This window comes from Monodelphis domestica, chromosome 7 (genome assembly GCF_027887165.1).
Source record: "Monodelphis domestica isolate mMonDom1 chromosome 7, mMonDom1.pri, whole genome shotgun sequence".
NCBI classification, from domain to species: Eukaryota; Metazoa; Chordata; class Mammalia; order Didelphimorphia; family Didelphidae; genus Monodelphis; species Monodelphis domestica.
Window position 1 is genome coordinate 21,016,682 of NC_077233.1, and position 19,399 is coordinate 21,036,080.

Sequence of the window (19,399 nt, forward strand, 5' to 3'; positions counted from 1 at the left end):
AACTTTCCTTTTATCTTTCTTTATCACCTTATAAGCTCCATATCTGGTCTAGAAAAATGGCACAAAGATACTCACATTTGATGAACATTTATTTGAATGCTTATCGCTTATCCCTCCCCATTTTACCTGGTTGTACTTGAAAATCTGACTATGCAATAAATAACCAAGTGCTTCAGTAGAATCTTTCACACAATCATAGGACCATAGATTACGAGTTGGGAGGAACTTAAGAGATCCATCGGGTCCAGTTTTTTTTTTATTTGTCAGACATGGAAAATGACGTCTAAATAGTTTAAGTGACTTGACCAAGATCAAGCAACTGGTAAGTATCTGAGGTGGGATTCAAACTTAATTCTTCATGATTCTGAATCTAGTATTATCCATTAGACCATCTGCCTCCCTAGAACAGAACTCCAGATTCTTCATTAAAGGAGGTCTACTTTGTTCTGAACAATTTCCATTGAAATATCCATTAGCAATTCCATGCCCTCGTTCTCCGTCATGAAATGATAATAACTGACATTTAACAGCCCCTGCTTTCAAAGAGCTTTCGGTCTCAATGGAAGAGCAATATGCACACAGCTATGTACACAGACAGGACAAATTGGAGATAATCTCAGAGGGAAGGCAATAGCACTAAGGTATAGAAGCTCAGATGTACCTGCAGCTTAAAGAACTCACGAGGACCAAGAGACAGAGATGGGAAGGCGAGAATTCCTGATATGAGGGACATTGAGAGAAAATGCCCCAAATCTGGACACAGAGTGTTTTGTTTGTGGAATAACAAAGAGGACAATGTCGCTGGATCACATACCATGGGGTGAGGGGATGAGGCTAAGATGTAAAAGGCCTAGAAATGGAGGAAGGAGTTGGGTTATGAAGAGCTTTACATGCAAAATGGAGAATTTTATTTTTGATTCTGGAAGAAATAGAAAACTATTGGCATTTATTGGATAGAGGAATGCTATGGTCAGACCTTTCTGAGGGTGGACTGGACTGGGAGAAAAATAAAACAGAAAAATCAGAAAGCCAGAATAACAGTACATGTGTGAGGTGAAAGGTCTTACTGGCCAGCAAAGTGTCAGGGTCAAAAGACAGTGAATAAGAGATGTCATGGAGGTGTAAAGATTAAAATTAATATATAATAACTCAAGTATTATATTCATAAGATTTATTAAAAATTTTAAAAACTAGAGTTAAAAGGGAGCTAACTCATTTAAGGTGCAAGAAAGAAAGAGGAAGAGGGATGAGTTACAGCAAATTTATAACCAATCACGTAACCACACAAACGCGAGGATGCTGGGAGATACAGAAGGAATTCTGAGGAACACAGTCCAAAGGTGCAAGATTTTTCCAACTATACAGAGGTAAAAATGATAGGATTTGACACCTGATGTATATAAGAGGTGAGAAAGAATACGGAGTCCATAACAAGATGTTGGTTGAGAGCCTGGATAACTGGGAGAATGGTGGTGCCCCTGATAGTAATAAGGATAGGGAAAATGTTGGGGTGGGATTTGGGGAGGGGGGATTGATTAGATAATGAGTTCTGTTTGGGACATGTTGCCTTTAAGATGTTTATAAAGTCATCCAACTTGAGATGTCCATGCACAGTTGGAGATGCAAGACTAGCTATCAGGAGAGAGATTAGAGAATGGATAAGTAGATTGAGAATCATTGACATAGAAAGTACAGATCACTTTACAAATTATGTAGAGGGAAAAAAGGGCTCAGGATGAAATCTTAGGGCATCCTAGGTGGGTAAGCCATGGATGAAGATCTACTTGAAGACCACTAAAGGAAACCTAAAAGATAGGAGAAGAATCAGAAGAGATTCAAGTCTTGAAAACCTAAAGTGAAGTCAGTAAACAGGAGAAGGGGGTGAAGGACAGTAATAAAGGTTTCAGAGGGGTCAAAAAGGATGGGGATTGAGAAAAAGGCCCTGGGATCAACAGTAACTTCAGTGAGAGCAGTTTCAATTGAATAATGAGGTCAGAAACTAGAATGAAAAGAAAAGGATAAGAGTGAGAGGAAGGTGATCTAGAAGGGCAGGAAGCAGGGATGGACCAATCAAGTAGAGGGGATTGAAAATGGGGGTGACACAGGTGTGTTTGTAGGTAGTAGAGAGGTAGCTAGTACACAGAGAGACTAAAGATTAGTGAGACAATAGGAATGATAGAAGGGAAAATCAGCAGATGGTAAGTGCCAGAGATTGGAAATGAACCCAGGAATTCCTGATTCTGTGATTCCATGTCCCATATCCTAACCCCTACGCCATGGCTCTCAAAGACTTGATATCCATGTCATTTTACATCTATTACATGCAGCACATTCAGGAATAGTTTCTTTGGTTCCTATCAAATTCTGATGGAAATGAATTTTTAAAACAAAATAGGCAATTTCAAAAATCCATTTTAGCTCAACAAATATTTTTAGAGTTCAGTTGGAAAAATGGAAAACCTCCAAATGTAGAACCACGTTCAAACCTCCATTCTTTTGTATACTATGCATGACCATCAAGAAAAGTATTTTAGCCTCTCCAGGTCTCTTTTTTTAAAGAAGTAAATGCATTATTTTTTTCTATCATTGTGGCCAGGTGGGGCAATGCATAGAGTCCTGGGATTAGAATAAGGAAGATCTGACTTCAAATCTGGCTTCAAACACTAGCTTTGTGACCTTGGGCAACTCACTTAAACCTGTTTGCCTGAATTTCCTCATCTGTAGAATGAGCTGGAGAAGAAAATGGCAAATGACTCCAGTATCTTTGCCAAGAAAACCCCCAATGAGGTCACACAGACATAACTGAACGATAATGCCTTTTTATTTCCCTGGGTCCCTTCAGGTTCCAGCTAAAATCTCGCTGTCCACAAATATCTTTCCCAATCCCCCTAAGTGCAAGTGCCTGCACCCTACTGATGATACCCACCAATATCTTCTTTGTGCATCATTTTTTTAACTCGTACCTTTCACGGGTTCCTTAAAAGTAAGAAATATCTTTTGCCTTTTCTTTATATCCCCAGGGATTAACACATTTCCCCCTGTAGAGTAGGCACTGAATAACTGCTTTTGACTGACCAGCCACCTTCCTTACAGTACTAAATCTATCATTGATGCTCTTTTAGAATACCTAATATATACCGAACATGCTGCTAGGCACAAGGGGAATTTCAAAGGTTAGACAAGTTCGGGTTCCCACATTCTTCGTGCTTGTAAGTAACTTGCAGTCTACAACCAGATCACAATGACAATCAATAATACCCAATAAGTGCCCCTGAAGGAGCAGTATCCACCCCAAATTAGAGTATATCAGAGAAGTAGAAAATACACGTAAAGTTCAATCAGTAGAACGTGTCTGCCTTACTTACTGGACTGAAAATTCAGCTACTTTTATTTTATATAAATCAACCTCAATCCAAAGTTAAACTTTTAATACAGAGTCAAATATTGCAGCAAGTAGGTGTACACGCACACACACACACACACGCACACACACGCACACATGCACACGCACACACTCAATCACATCTTTTTCACATTCTTAAGAGTGCACACTTGCCAAAGGACCTAACCTTCAAGGAACAATTTCCTTTTAGCCACAGGGCACTAGAGTAGATGTTAAAAATTGATTAGGCTGCTTCTTATTCATCTGGAGGAAAAACGCTAATGTTCAGAAGAGAGGCTCTATTTTGTGCATTTTACAAGAAATCAGAAATGATCGGCAGCCTAGCAGAAAGAGTTGGTTCACTTGTCGAGCCGGTAGCATTTCTATTCGAGTCTAGCTCTTGAGAGCCAGTTTGAAACAACCCCTGCCTTCAAATTGCAGAGGAATTATTCTCAATTACAGGCTTCTGTCTGTTAAAAGGGATAGTCGGTGATCAGTTCTGACCTTTTTTTTCTCTGACAGGTCAAAATGATGGAAAAAAAAATGACAGGCGTTCAATTTGGAAGCTTTCAGGGCGTTGGGGAGTGGAGGGTGGGGGGAGACTTTATTACCCAACTAGATCTCAGCTCTCTTTGTCCTATTCATTTGTTAAAAATCCACTCGTTTCCCGCTGCTGAATAAATTGCATGTGGCAATGTAATTTTGCTTAAAGTTACTCACTTAATGTTTTAATTTTGGTATCGTTTACTGGAATCTTCCAACAATCAATCACTTTGCCTTGGGTTTTCATACACTGGGGTGGCTTTGCAGAGCACCCACATTTTTGCTTTTCTCCCTTCCGAGCCATGTTATGAAGAAGTTACAAATAACTTAGACCAGATGACCTCTACGCTAATTCCCAGGTTTCAGTGGGGGCCTTGAGTACTGACGCTATTCTATGCCCTTGGCAAAGCCTTGGTGTAAACACTGTTGGCTATTTTACTAATTTATATGAACACATCTGAGCTGATCAAGTTTCAAAGTTGACTGGATTTCACTGAATATGAGTATTTGGGGGATGATAAAGACTTTTCCAAGCATAGAAAATTAACCCCTGAGTATCTTGGTGCATGGCTTCTTAATGGATGAAATTGGGGCTGGAGGGATGGAGAAAATTTGGAACCCAAATGAAGACTGAATAAAAAAGAAAGGAAAAATCTTACACATATTCCTCTCAGCAGTGCTGGAGCGAGGGGTGGGGAGTGGAAGAAGAGTGTTAAGAGCTAATCCTCACACATTCCATATTCTTTGGACCAGGTTTGTTAAATTCTTCATAATCTAGCGTCTGCTCCTCAGCCTTGCTAATTAGGGGTGGGAGTCATTTCTGCATCACAGCTTCCACTTTGCAAGACTTCAAAGAGATAAAAAGGACCAGAGAATATGTTTTCCCTTTAGGAATGCTTCTGACCCACATTCAGATCAGTGATGGCTGTTCCCACCACTGTTTGAAAGCATCTTTAAAGTTGACTGAGCCTCCATGGATGTATGTCCCTGGAGTCTATTAACGACTCTAAGATATGGCATAAGAGCCAGCCAGTCAAGGGATACCAAGGAAGTCTGTAGACAACCCTTGGAAATTCACACTTCCCGTTGACTGATGACATCACACAACCAAAATAATGCCCCACTTTCTCTTTTCTGCTCTGCTATTCTTGTTTCCTCGAGAACAGACAGAATTGCTTTTTTGAGAGCTGTAATATAATTTCTTTAGAACGGCAATGTCGAAGGGGTTACAAATACAGCATGGCATCAAAATAGAATTAAGAAGAAAAATGGGAAAAAAGTATTCAAACATTCTGAATATCTTCTAAGACAAAAGGCACAAGCTGGTCCAACAATTCAGCTTGGCCATTCATAAAAAGAAGGAGGATAGCCTAGCTTTTATGTATTTAAATCACTCCAAGGAGGAGATTCATAGAGTTGGAAGGTACCTTAAATGTCACCTAAAACTTGATTTTTCTACTCACTGGATCTTCTAAAAATTCCCAATCCCTGTTTGTAAACATTGATATCAAATGAGAAACTTTTCTTCCTAGCACACCTCTGCTAATCCTTAGCACCACTCACTGGCATTCATCATACTCTCTCCACCATCCTATAGACCCATAATTTTTCAAGGTTGGGCTCTGGGCTGGACCCAGAATAGAGGGCAGATGAGGTGTTGATTTCAAGGTGAAGTGACAACAAAGACCTGCTGTCTAGACTAGAAGAGTTGAGAGTTCTGAATTCTGCCCTAGTCCAGTCGTTTCTGTAGTGCTGGGTTCAATGCAAGGCAACACCATTTAGAAAGGCCATTGACGGACTTCCGGTCAAGATGGCAGCTTAGAGAAAGCTAAAGTTCAGAGCTCCAGAAACCCTTCCTTACCGATCTCAAACTGAATGCTCCTAGGGCACCGAAATTCAAAACAAACAACAGAAAAGACCCCGGGAATACTCCTCCTGGACCTGGATCAAAAGGTACGGCCCCCCAAAAGTCAGAACCCGAGATTACTAAGGGGTAGGCAAAAGGAAGGTCCCAGGACCCATCCCCCCCACCCCAGAGCGCTGAATCCGAGGCAGCAGCGGAACCTCAGGGCAGGCAAAAGGGCCTCGGGAGCCGGCTATTCTGAAGGCCGCACCCTGAAAACAACCTGAGCCAGTCGCGGGGGCACCCAGACAGCAAGGAAACAGAGAGAGATGGGAGGAGCCTATAGCCCCCTGACCAGATCCTTCCATCTGAGTCTCACCAAAGGTCCCTGCCTCAAGGCATACTCAGACTGAGGTTAATCCTATCACCAGCCCTTGGAGCACCAGGAAGCCACAGCCCCTCCCCCTCAGAGTGCAGGCTCCTCTGGCCAGCAAAGGCATTGAAATACATCTGAGAGTGTCAAGCCAGGTGCAGAACATAGAAGTAAGGCAACAGTGAAGCATCGGGAGGGAACTGAGGAGGGTAGTAACACTGAAACACCGAAACACCAACAATTCCGGGCTTCCTGGGGAAGACAGACAATTTGCCTGGGGCTAAACCCACTGAACACCAGACAGATAACAGAAGAGCCAGTCCCCCTCACTCAGATAGAGATGGCAAATAGCACAGAAGCAAAAAAGCCTCAAAACAACAAGAAAAACAAGAAGGGGGCAACTTGGGACACATTTTATGGAGCAAAAATACAAAATACAAAGGAGATAGAATACGAAACACAAGCAAATGCGCCGAAAACTTCCAAAGGAAATGGAAACACTCCACAAACTTTTGAAGAATTTGAATTGGAAAGGATAAAAAAGATGGAAGCCTTCTGGCAGGAAAAGTGGGAATTAATGCAAAATAATCTCACGCAACTACAAAACCGGTTTGACCAAACTGAAAAGGAAAACCAGGCTTTAAAGGTCAGAATTAGGCAACTGGAAGACAACGAGCAGGTAAAAGAGCAAGAATCAATAAAGCAATGCCAAAAGATCAAAAAATTAGAAGAGAACATAAAATATCTCACTGACAAGGTGACAGACTTGGAAAATAGAGGAAGAAGAGATCATTTAAGAATAATTGGACTACCAGAAAATCCATAAATAAACAGCAAACTCGACATCGTAATACAAGATAGAATCAAAGAAAATTGCCCAGAGATTCTAGAACAAGGGGGCAATACAGCCACTGAAAGAGCTCACAGAACACCATCTACACTAAATCCCCAAAAGACAACTCCCAGGAATGTAATTGTGAAATTCCAAAGCTTTAAGCAAAAGAAAAAATCATACAAAAAGCCAGAGAAATACAATTTAGATATAAAGGAATGCCAATCAGGGTCACACAAGACCTTGCAAGTTCCACTCTGAATGACTGTAAGGCATGGAACATGATTTTCAGAAAGGCAAGAGAGCTGAGCCTTCAACCAAGAATCAGCTATCCAGCAAAACTGACTATATACTTCCAAGGGAAAGTATGGGCATTGAAAAAAATAGAAGATTTCCAAGTTTTTGCAAAGAAAAGACCAGAGCTCTGTGGAAAGTTCAATATCGAAAAACAAAGAGCATGGAATACCTGAAAAGGTAAATATGAAGGAAAGGGAAAAGGAGAAAAATGTTATCTTTTTCTTTTACTCAAACTCTCTTCTATAAGAACTACATTTATATCAATCTATGTATACTAACATGTGGGGAAAATGTAATGTGTAAAGAGGGGGAAAAGAAAGGCCAAATAGAATAATCTTTCTCACACAAGGATTCACACGGGAAGGGGAGGGGAAGAAAACTCCTATAAGAAGGAGAGGAAGAGAGTTTTTATTTAAACCTTACTCTCAGGGAAATCAGCTCTGAGAGGGAAGAACATCCAGATCCATTGGAATCTTGAATTCTATCTTACCCAACAAGGGTAGGGAGAAGGGAAAACCAAGGGGGGGAGGGAGGAAGGGAAAACAAAAGGGGAGGGAAGGAGAGGGGGAAGGGGGGAACAAAAAGGGAGGGGCTAGAAAGGGAAACATATCGAGGGAGGGGACAAGGGGGACTGATTTAAAGTAAATCACTGGATTAAAAGGTTAGAGCTAAAGAAAAAAGTTTAGAATTAGGGAAGGATATCAAAATGCCAGAGAATTCACAAGTCACAATCATAACTTTGAACTTGAATGGGATGAACTGACCTATAAAACGTAGACGAATCGCAGAATGGGTTAGAATCCAAAACCCTACCATATGTTGTCTTCAAGAAACACACATGAGGTGAGTAAACACCCACAAGGTCAGAATTAAAGGATGGAGTAAGACCTTCAGGGCCTCAACTGATAGAAAGAAGGCAGGAGTTGCAATCATGATATCTGATAAAGCCAAAGCAAAAATATGCCTGATTAAAAGGGATAGGGAAGGTAATTATATTTTGTTAAAAGGGACTTTAGATAATGAGGAAATATCACTAATCAACATGTATGCACCAAATAATATAGCACCCAAATTTCTAGTGGAGAAACTAAGAGAATTGAAGGAAGAAATAGACAGTAAAACAATATTAGTGGGAGATTTGAACCAACCATTATCAAATTTAGACAAATCAAATCAAAAAATAAATAAGAAAGAGGTAAAAGAAGTGAATGAAATCTTAGAAAAATTAGAGTTAATAGACATATGGAGAAAAATAAATAGGGACAAAAAGGAATACACCTTCTCAGCACCACATGGCACATTCAAAAGATTGACCATACACTAGGTCACAGAAACATGGCATACAAATGCAGAAAAGCAGAAATAATAAATGTAGCCTTTTCAGATCACAAGGCAATAAAAATAATGATCAGTAATGGTACATGGAAAACCAAAACAAAAATTAATTGGAAATTAAATAATATGATACCCCAAAATTGTTTAGTTAGAGAAGAAATCACAGAAACAATTAATTTCATCAAGGAAAATGACAATGGCGAGACATCCTTTCAAACCTTTTGGTATGCAGGCGAAGCAGTAATCATATCCATGAGTGCATATATTAACAAACTAGGGAGAGCAAAAATCAATCAATTGAAAATGCAAATAAAAAAACTTGAAAGCAATCAAATTAAAAACCCCCAGCAGAAAACCAAAGTAGAAATCCTAAAAATTAAGGGAGAAATTAATAAAATTGAAAGTGATAGAACTATTGATTTAATAAATAAGACTAGAAGCTGGTAATTTGAAAAAACAAACAAAATAGACAAAGTACTGGTCAATCTAATTAAAAAAAGGAAAGAAGAAAAGCAAATTAGCAGCATCAAAGATGAAAAGGGGGACATCACCTCCAATGAAGAGGAAATCAAGGCAATCATTAGAAATTACTTTGCCCAATTATATGGCAATAAATACAGCAATCTAGGCAATGTGGATGAATATATACAAAAATACAAACTGCCTAGACTAACAGAAGAAGAAATAGAATTCTTAAATAATCCCATATCAGAAAATGAAATCCAACAGGCCATCAAAGAACTCCCTAAGAAAAAATCCCCAGGGCATGACAGATTCACAAGTGAATTCTATCAAACATTCAGAGAACAGTTAATCCCAATACTATACAAACTATTTGACATAATAAGCAAAGAGGGAATTCTACCAAACTCCTTTTATGACACAAACATGGTACTGATTCCCAAACCAGGCAGATCAAAAACAGAGAAAGAAAATTATAGACCAATCTCCTTAATGAATATAGATGCAAAAATCTTAAATAGGATACTAGCAAAAAGACTTCAGCAAGTGATCAGAAGGGTGTTTCACCATGATTAAATAGGATTTATACCAGGGATGCTGGGCTGGTTCAATATTAGGAAAACCATCCACATAATCGACCATATCAACAAGCAAACCAACAAAAATCACATGATTATTTCAACAGACGCAGAAAAAGCCTTTGATAAAATACAACATCCATTCCTATTGAAAACACTAGAAAGCATAGGAATAGGAGGGTCATTCCTAAAAATAATAAACAGTATATATCTAAAACCATCAACTAATATCATCTGCAATGGGGATAAACTAAATGCATTCCCAATAAGATCAAGAGTGAAACAAGGATGCCCATTATCACCTCTACTATTTGACATTGTACTAGAAACACTAGCAGTAGCAATTAGAGAAGAAAAAGAAATTGAAGGCATCAAAATAGGCAAGGAGGAGACCAAGTTATCGCTCTTTGCAGATGACATGATGGTCTACTTAAAGAATCCTAGAGATTCAACCAAAAAGCTAATTGAAATAATCAACAACTTTAGCAAAGTTGCTGGATACAAAATAAACCCACATAAGTTATCAGCATTTCTATACATCTCCAACATAGTTCAGAAGCAAAAACTAGAAAGAGAAATCCCTTTCAAAATCACCTTAGACAAAATAAAATACCTAGGAATCTATCTCCCGAGACAAACACAGAAACTATATGAACACAACTACAAAACACTTTCCACACAACTAAAACTAGACTTGAGCAATTGGAAAAACATTAACTGCTCATGGGTAGGACAAGCCAATATAGTAAAAATGACCATCCTACCCAAACTTATCTATTTAGTGCCATACCTATAGAACTTCCAAAAAATTTCTTTACTGATTTAGAAAAAAACGTAACAAAGTTCATTTGGAATAACAAAGGATCAAGGATATCCAGCGAAATAATGAAAAAAAAAATACAAAGGAAGGGGGCCTTGCAGTCCCAGATCTCAAACTATATTACAAAGCAGCAGTCATCAAAACAATTTGGTACTGGCTAAGAGACAGAAAGGAGGATCAGTGGAATAGACTTGGGGCAAGTGACCTCAGCCAGACAATATATGATAAACCCAAAGATCCCAGCTTTTGGGTCAAAAATCCTCTATTCGATAAAAACTGCTGGGAAAACTGGAAGACAGTGTGGGAGAGATTAGGATTAGATCAACACCTCACACCCCACACCAAGATAAATTCAAAATGGGTGACTGACATCAACATAAAGAAGGAAACTATAAGTAAATTAGGTAAACACAGAATAGTATACATGTCAGACCTTTGGGAAGGGAAAGACTTTAAAACCAAGCAAGATATAGAAAGAGTCACAAAATATAAAATAAATAATTTTGACTACATCAAATTAAAAAGCTTTTGTACAAACAAAACTAATATAACTTAAATCAGAAGGAAAGCAACAAATTGGTAAGCAATCTTCATAAAAACCTCTGACAAAGGTTTAATTACTCAAATTTGTAAAGAGCTAAATCAATTGTACAAAAAAATCAAGCCATTCTCCAATTGATAAATGGGCAAGGGACATGAACAGGCAGTTCTCAGCCAAAGAAATCAAAACTATTAATAAGCACATGAAAAAGTGCTCTACATCTCTTATAATCAGAGAGATGCAAATCAAAACAACTCTGAGGTATCACCTCACACCTAGTAGATTGGCTAACATGACAACTATGGAAAGTAATGAATGCTGGAGGGGATGTGGCAAGGTAGGGACATTAATTCATTGCTGGTGGAGTTGTGAATTGATCCAACCATTCTGGAGGGCAATTTGGAACTATGCCCAAAGGGTGATAAAAGACTGTCTGCCCTTTGATCCATCCATAGCACTGCTGGGCTTGTACCCCAAAGAGATAATAAGGAAAAATACTTGTACAAGAATATTCATAGCTGCGCTCTTTGTGGTGGCCAAAAATTGGAAAATGAGGGGATGTCCTTCAATTGGGGAATGGCTGAACAAATTGTGGTATCTGTTGGTGATAGAATACTATTGTGCTAAAAGGAATAATAAAGTGGAGGAATTCCACGGAGACTTGAACAACCTCCAGGAAGTGATGCAGAGTGAGTGGAGCAGAACCAGGAAAACATTGTACACAGAGACTGATACATTGTGGTACAATCGAAGGTGATGGACTTCTCCATTAGTGTCAATGCAATGTCCCTGAACAATCTGCAGGGATCTAAAAAACACTAAAAACACCGATGAAAAGCAACTGCTTGAATACAGGGGCTGAGAGGAAATGACTGAGGAGAGACTCTAAATGAACACTCTAGTGCAAATACCAACAACATGGAAATGGATTCGAACCAAGAACACATGTGAAACCCAGTGGAATTGTGCGCCGGCTATGGGAGAAGTGGTGGGAGGGGTCGGGGGCGGAGGGGAGGAAAAGATAATGATCATTATTTCCAATGAATAATGTTTGTAAATAACCAAATAAAACAATGTTTAAAAAGTAAAAAAAAAAGGTCATTGACAGATTGGAACATACCCAAAGAAGGGCAATTGGGATATTAAGAAGACTGAAAATCAGGCCATAGAAAGATCATTTGAAGGAACTGAAGATATTTAGTTCAGAGAAGAGCTGACTTTGGAGGAGAGGCACATGATAGCTGTCCAAATGTGTTATGGGCTATCATGTGAAGGAGAGAGGCGATTTGTTTTGCTGGATCCCAAGATCAATGGTGTTAAACTTAAAATTATATTTCTAATAATAAAAATATATTTTTATGAGGTTTATTAAGGATCATTAAAAGTCAACTTGGAGACTCAGGTGAGATTATAGGGAATTCTGGGAAATACCAAGGACTTCTGGGGATTGAAGTCTAGAGTTCAAAATCTCCATTTTTATAATGGGAAGAAGTTGTGGAGAGACAAATTTAGGCTGGGAGTCAGGAAAAATCTCCAAAGAATTAGAGCTGTGTAAAAATGAAAGGGGCTGCTTTGGGGAAGTGAGCTCTGTATTTCTTTAAATAGTGAATGATCACTTCTGTGGACCTCTTCCAGGTCCTCTGTTCTACATTTGGATCAGTTCACCTCCATGATTCCTTTCAGGTCTGGGGTTCTGTGATTCATTAATAGAGACAAATGAACAGCTCACAAGTCTTATGAGCGTCCATGAAATGTTAAAAGAATGAGAAAAAGGAGGATCTCTAGTGTATTGGGGAAGCACTTGGGAAATATCTGGACAAGAATATCACAGGAGAGAGGAGAAGGCATGGAGGAGAAGCATCGTATGGAGCAATGGAAAGGCCAACCACCCCAATGAGATCATGAATCTCTAGCAGGATCAAAGCCCACTCATGAGACAATATGGCGACCTCATGATTTATACAATAGGAAGCACTTGGAGCACTGACCAAATGTTTCACCCCCTTTTATTATATGTTGCTTTGTTTTAACATAGGAATTTAAGGAATACCCAATGGCCAGTTAAACTCTTCTTCTATCATATCAATGCAGAACACTATTCTATATCTTTTACTCTTAGGGATTTGCCTTGGGGGCAGTGAGGGGCTGAGGGCCTTGTCTGGAATCAACCACTCAGTATGTGAAGGAGCTGAACCCACATCTTTCTGGCCCTGAAGCCAGCTTTGTCCAATACCCTCTTATCACCGCCTCTCTCTTATTCAATTATTCTTTCCATGCCTAATGATTCTTCTTCTTTGTTCAGTAAGAGAGAGCAAGGATGAATGTTCTTACCATTTCTTACAACATTTAGCCATATGAGTCTATTTGCTCAAAGAATCTGACCCTGAATAGCATAGCATAATCTCTTCTGCATTTGGAGCTAAAACATTCATTTTAAAGTTATTACATGTTTTTTGGATGACATTTGAGTTTAACCTTGCATAACCAAAGAGTGATAAATATTATCTAATGCTTTTCCATATATTCCTCTGCACATTATTTTTTTCAGCATCCTACATGTATTCATTCAAAGAACTCGGGTCGACTCAAATACCTTCACAATCTAATTTCAAAAATTTTGCTAGAATTAAAAAAAGAAAAAAACATTCTTACTGGAAGGTTTAATGCTTTCATTTGGGTAGATGGCCTAAAGTTATTTTTTCCCTTTCTCATATATACCAGACTCTTGCTCTCTACAATATAAGGCTGATTTATGAGTACCAAGAAAATCAACAAGGAGGTAAGCTCCCCAAAGGTGAGGAGTGAATTAGGCTGACAGGAGGGAACTGTTTTCCCTTGATGCGATGATAAGATGATGAACCTGGATGACTCGAGGATTCTATGGTCCAGGGCCATCTTCCCAGAGCTGGAGAGAAGAAATGCTCCAAAGATCCAAGGAGGCAATATGACATCTAGCCAATATCTGGCGAGTGACAAGAACAGATACTTCATGACAAGGGATAGAATGGCTCAGGTTCTAGCAAAAAAATTGTCTGACTCCAATAATGAAAAGTCAAGGTCTTTGGCAGGAATAGGTCTTATGAGGTATTGAAATTATTCCTGAAAGATGTTGATAACTTCCTCAGGCATCATGGTACAAATGGAAACAAATGCTAGAATTGGCACTGGAAACCATGGGTTCAAATCCCACCTCTGGCACTTACTACACAGGTGAACATGGACAAATATCTTAATTTCTTTATGCCTCACTTTCCTCATCTGTAAAATGAGGGAGTTGAATTTCAGGACTTGTAAGTTCCCTTCCAGTTATAGAATCCTGATCTTACAATCTTATAGGCAGAAAGAGTCTACTTTCAACAAACATTTATGAAATACCTACTTCAAAGCAAGACAACATGTGTGTGTGTGTGTGTGTGTGTGTGTGTGTGTGTGCATGTTTGGGAAAAAAGAAAGGAATGGCAGTAAAAATAAAGAAAGAAAATTTAAAATAATTCTGCAACTCTCCTGGAATTGATGGTCTCATAAATAATCCCAATCATGTAAGGAAAGAAAACAATTGTACAAGGCTTGAGTTCCAGTCCTGGTTTTGACATATCCTGGATGTGGGACCTTGGGGAGGTTGATTTACTTCTCACTGCTTTAGGATAATGGTATCAAACTCAAATGGAAAGAGATCTCTGTGCAACTCATATTATCTAGGCTGTCCTGTATTTTTATTTATTTTGTCAATCATTTCCCAATTATATATACATATATAATATTTTATATCTTATACATGTAATATATGGATATATTAATATATATGTTGTATATATTAAGGCATGTCTAAATATTATACATAATATATGTAAATATATTTGCATATATTCCCAATTGGGAATACATATATGTATGTATATATCTAAAAACTGAAGAAGCAGACTTCTAAAACAAGTAGTTGTGAAGACGGAGCCATTGGTGTTCTTGTTGCCTGGCACAGGCTAGCAGAGATGCTATTGAATCGAGGGGTTAAGGGAGATGGGGGGCCCAAAGAAGATACCCTCATTATTGATCAATGCAACAGACCAGTGCATAGCATAAGGTCAAGGGAGGGTGGAAGAGACGAACTCTGAGGCCTTTTCTAACCATAAGCAACTGGGATTCCGAGTCAGCCTAATTGCCCAACTTGGCAGCTAAGACTCTTCCTCCCTCCTCCACCGTATCCTTCCCCCTGGAGGTGGCTTTCCTGGAATTTGATTTCGGCTCTCCGATTTGCCCCTTAAGTGCTTTTTGTCTGGCTACGGTTTTGTTTTACCCAAGGCAGGAATTCCACCTGCCTGCATTGCAGACCTCACCTTTGATTACTTGAAATCCAGGCCTTTTACAGCCTCCTCTCTAGGGCTGACAACTGGCTCCCTCCCACTTTGCACCTGAATCCATCTCAGCGCCTGTTCCCGGACCAGCCATCACCGCTGCCCAGAGGCCCACAGTTCCCAGAACATAACAATTCTTCCCTCCATGCACTCACGATTCCCCCTGAGCGCCCCCCCCCCCATGCATACACACATTCACCCCCTCTCCAGCCAGGTACAACCATTTTTCTGCTTGGGCTGTCCAAACCCAGAGGTCCCCCTCCAGTCTACCTGGAAGCATGGGGCAAGGTTCTGATTGGGATAAAGATATGCCAGAATTCAGGCCTCCCGAGTCGTCTCCTTCCATCAAACTGCTTCTGTTTGTCTTGCTTTATCCAAGCAGTCTTCAAACTTTGGGCTCCGACCCCTACACAATCTGTCTGTCTGTCCGTCTATCTATCTATCTATCTATCTATCTATCTATCTATCTATCTATCTATCTATCTATCTATCTGTCTGTCTGTCTGTCTGTCTGTCTGTCTGTCTATCTATCTATCTATCTATCTATCTATCTCCATCCATCTGTTTTTCTTTGTCTCCCCCTTTAGCACATCAGCTTTATGTGAGTAAAGATTTTTCATTCTTTAAACTTGTATCCCCAGTACCTCTCACAGTCCCTGACACATAGAAGTCCCTCAAATGCTTATTGATTGATGGGCTGATTAATGAATCTGGCTAACAAAAAGACTTGACTAAGATCATTTATATTTAGTACATGGCGCTCCAAAAGTCTTAGTACTTAATTTTAATTCATTATATTTTAAAGCCCTAAGACTTGTGGGACATCCTGTATATTTTGTGATTCCCTTTACAAGCAGATATGGCCATCAAAACAAGCGCATCTTAGACACATTCATTTAACAGACATTCATTAACTACCTTCGAAGTCTGAGTTCAAATCTGGCTTCAAGCACTTACTTTCTGTGTGTGTCCCTGGGCAAGTCAGTTAACTGTTTGCCTCAGTTTCCTCATCCATTAAAAAAATGAGAAGGAAATGGCAGAGCAATACAGGATTTCTGTCAAAAAAAAAAAAACAGATAGGGTCACAAAGAATTGGATAAAACTGAAAAAATAACTGATGAATCGCGCTAGGATTTTAAGTTTGGATGGAAGTTAAGAGAGAAATCAATCCAACTTCCCACTGAATGTGCCACCTAATCCTTTGTCTAGCAGACGATCATCCAACCTCTGATTGACTGTTTTGCCTCTTGTCCCCCCTTCGACCTACTGTACCAACTCTGCCATCCATGTGCTGGTGTGATGAATAATTAAGAAAAGCCTGTTTTGGAAATAGCCCTCTGTTAGAACTCCTACTACAAAAGCCCAAGAATAAAATGAGTCTCTGTATTTTGACCACAGACACAACGAGCTATCTGGTTGGCCCGTATCTCTGAAGACATAGTTTCAAAGTTGAAGGCAGCTGTGAAATACTGGACGACCTCAAACAGCTTTGTTGCTTCACAAAGCTGAAATGCCTCACTCGGAGAAAGATAACTTTACTACAGGCATCGACCTTCCCCATTGATGGAGCTGAAGTCAGTTATTATGAAGTCTCATACACATTCTCTGCTGATAGATAAAACAAATGGAGGCCCCTTATGAGTACAAAAGGAATTAAAAATGCATTAGCCCATTGCAACTTTGGATTGGGGTAGAGGATGATTTGGCTGATTTTTTTTTTAACGAATAAAGTTTAGATGAGTTGGAAATTCAGCACAAAGGATAATTCTGAGACTCCCTGGGTCCAGTTGAGTACTTGGACCAAAATCAAATGCATTTTATCTCAGGTATGGCACTAACTTTCATCAAAAAAAATTATCATATGTTCCGTCACAAATGGTTATTGTAAAATCTTTATTAACCTAAGTACATATAAAAATTGTGAATTCTTAATACAAAGCCATATTTGACTTTTAAATTTCATTTTAAGCTTGGCCCGTTCACTTGGAATGTGATTACAGAGTAAATTAAAAAGTAATCACATGTGAATTACATTTCCTCATGAATGTAATGACTCCAAGAGCCTGATTAATGTTAAACAGAGCCTGTCCTACCTCATGCATACCTTCCCAGGTGAGATGTGCAAGATAGCTGTCGTGAGCTGATTTAATTTCCTTTTACTGGTATTCTGGGGAGAAATGCCAAACAGATACAGATTCCACACGTTCATTAGGGCTGTGCGTGCTCATCTCTTTTGTCCGTCCAAGCACCACCTGCAAAGTGCTATCACTGTCAACTTATGGTTGTAAGGAACACCCAAGGGAGCTGGTGTGCCGCGTGTAATGTTTTCTAACGAGCCAAATCGAGTTTTTTCTCCCCCCCAAAAAAACTCTTTATATCCAGATGGAATAATTCAAGAGACTCATTGAAAAATGCATTTGTTCAGCGGTAAAGGTAACAAATTTTCACACAAGGAATGGAAACATTAATAATCTACACTGGTATTACTGTAGAGAACAAAATTTAAACTATAAATTTAAGGTGTGTGGAATGCAGGATCATTAAATATTTCCCTTGCAGGAAATGGAGCACGTACTTGGATACTTTGAAGAATCTGTGATTTCATCAGAAGGGATATTCATCCCACCTACACAGATGGCAGCCTTCTACCAGGTTCCCATACTGGGAAATTTTGTCCATGCCTTCCTGCAAATCCTTCTTAAAGACATTAACACAGTATGCTGGAAACTCACAGATAACTATGTACTTCTATTTGGTGAATTCAGGTCCATGGAGTTATTTTCTAAATGAATCACCTACATCAGAGGTGCGCAGTCCAAAACACTCCCCTGAACCAGATTAATATCTGATTGGGAAATCTTTACAAATTATAAATTTTTATATTTTTCAAAATAAATAAAAATACAACAGAACATACATAATGTTAATATGTGGTTTTCCAAGTCAATATGTGACCCACAGGGATCCTTGTGTGCAATTTAGTGACTCCAGTTTCTATTTGAATATGACACTATGGATCTACATAATTACATTGTACTCAGTAGTAAAGAATTAATTAATATTTCTTGATCCTTTCCTTAAGCAGCTCATGTGCCAGAAGTACTCTAGACTTTCTCAGGATCAGGTTCACATTGGGGGGAGGGATTTTAATAATACATTACCTGTCTGATGGCTCATTTTTGTCCTGCCCTGATATATGTGTGAAGTCACTTGTGCCTAAGCTACCTAGTTCTAGGCTGGCTAGCAACCCAAAAGTTATCAATAGTTTTAGAAATTTATAATATTTATCCAGCACTCAACAGTCCACATTCCCAGGGAGTTCCGTTTTATTTGTCTTTCCCTTAAGAGGAGTTTGGATCTTGAACTCTTCCACAAGCAAATATAGTAGAGAAGACTTGGCCAGCATCTCTCTGCAGCTAGGGTTATGGAATTTATCATTTCAGAGTGGAGAGCATCCACCTTCACCTTTTCATAACCAAAAATGCCACCTTTCCTAGAGAATCTATCTGTGAGCAGCTGGTAGCCAAAAACCTTGATGCTGACCTTGATGTTAATATTGAACCATTTGTGACTCTTCTTCCTAAAAACAATCTAAAAGTTGTATCATTGTCATATGATCTCATGAAAAATTGAGTCCTTGTTTTCTTCAATGAACCCTCATCAGTTGGACCAACATATCCAAGAAATATAATCATTTCCCCCCATGAGATGCCTATTATAGTTTGATTATTTTTCATCGCCAATGACAAAAATGGCCTGGAAGTGGAAAAAAATCCTACCACCATAACAGATCAGGTCACTGAGAAAAGCTGTGGGTCTTTGAAGCCTCAAGATTCTTATCAGCTGAGGGGGAAGTTGGATTTGATCATTTCTAATGCCTTTTCCAACTGAGTAGAATTCAGATATCAATTCCAACATCATACCATTCAGTGGTGGACCTTTTAGAGACATGTGACAAATATGGCTGGCAGTATCTCATGAGTTATTATGGATGAGTTTAGTTTGGGCTACCATGCTCAGATTGTTGGCAAAATATTCAGG

The 19,399-nt window shown here is 39.1% G+C and overlaps 1 protein-coding gene and 1 long non-coding RNA gene across 4 annotated transcripts in view; both read right to left on the reverse strand.

Moving 5' to 3' along the window:
- FHIT (fragile histidine triad diadenosine triphosphatase) overlaps positions 1-19,399 on the reverse strand; it is a 1,742,917-nt gene that overhangs the window by 572,822 nt on the left and 1,150,696 nt on the right. The window lies entirely within an intron of this gene.
- Positions 1-19,399, reverse strand: part of LOC130455507 (uncharacterized) — a 54,028-nt gene that overhangs the window by 17,045 nt on the left and 17,584 nt on the right. The window contains exon 2 of the long non-coding RNA XR_008913520.1: positions 16,316-16,413. This is a non-coding gene — a long non-coding RNA (uncharacterized LOC130455507). The remainder of the gene's footprint in view (positions 1-16,315; positions 16,414-19,399) is intronic.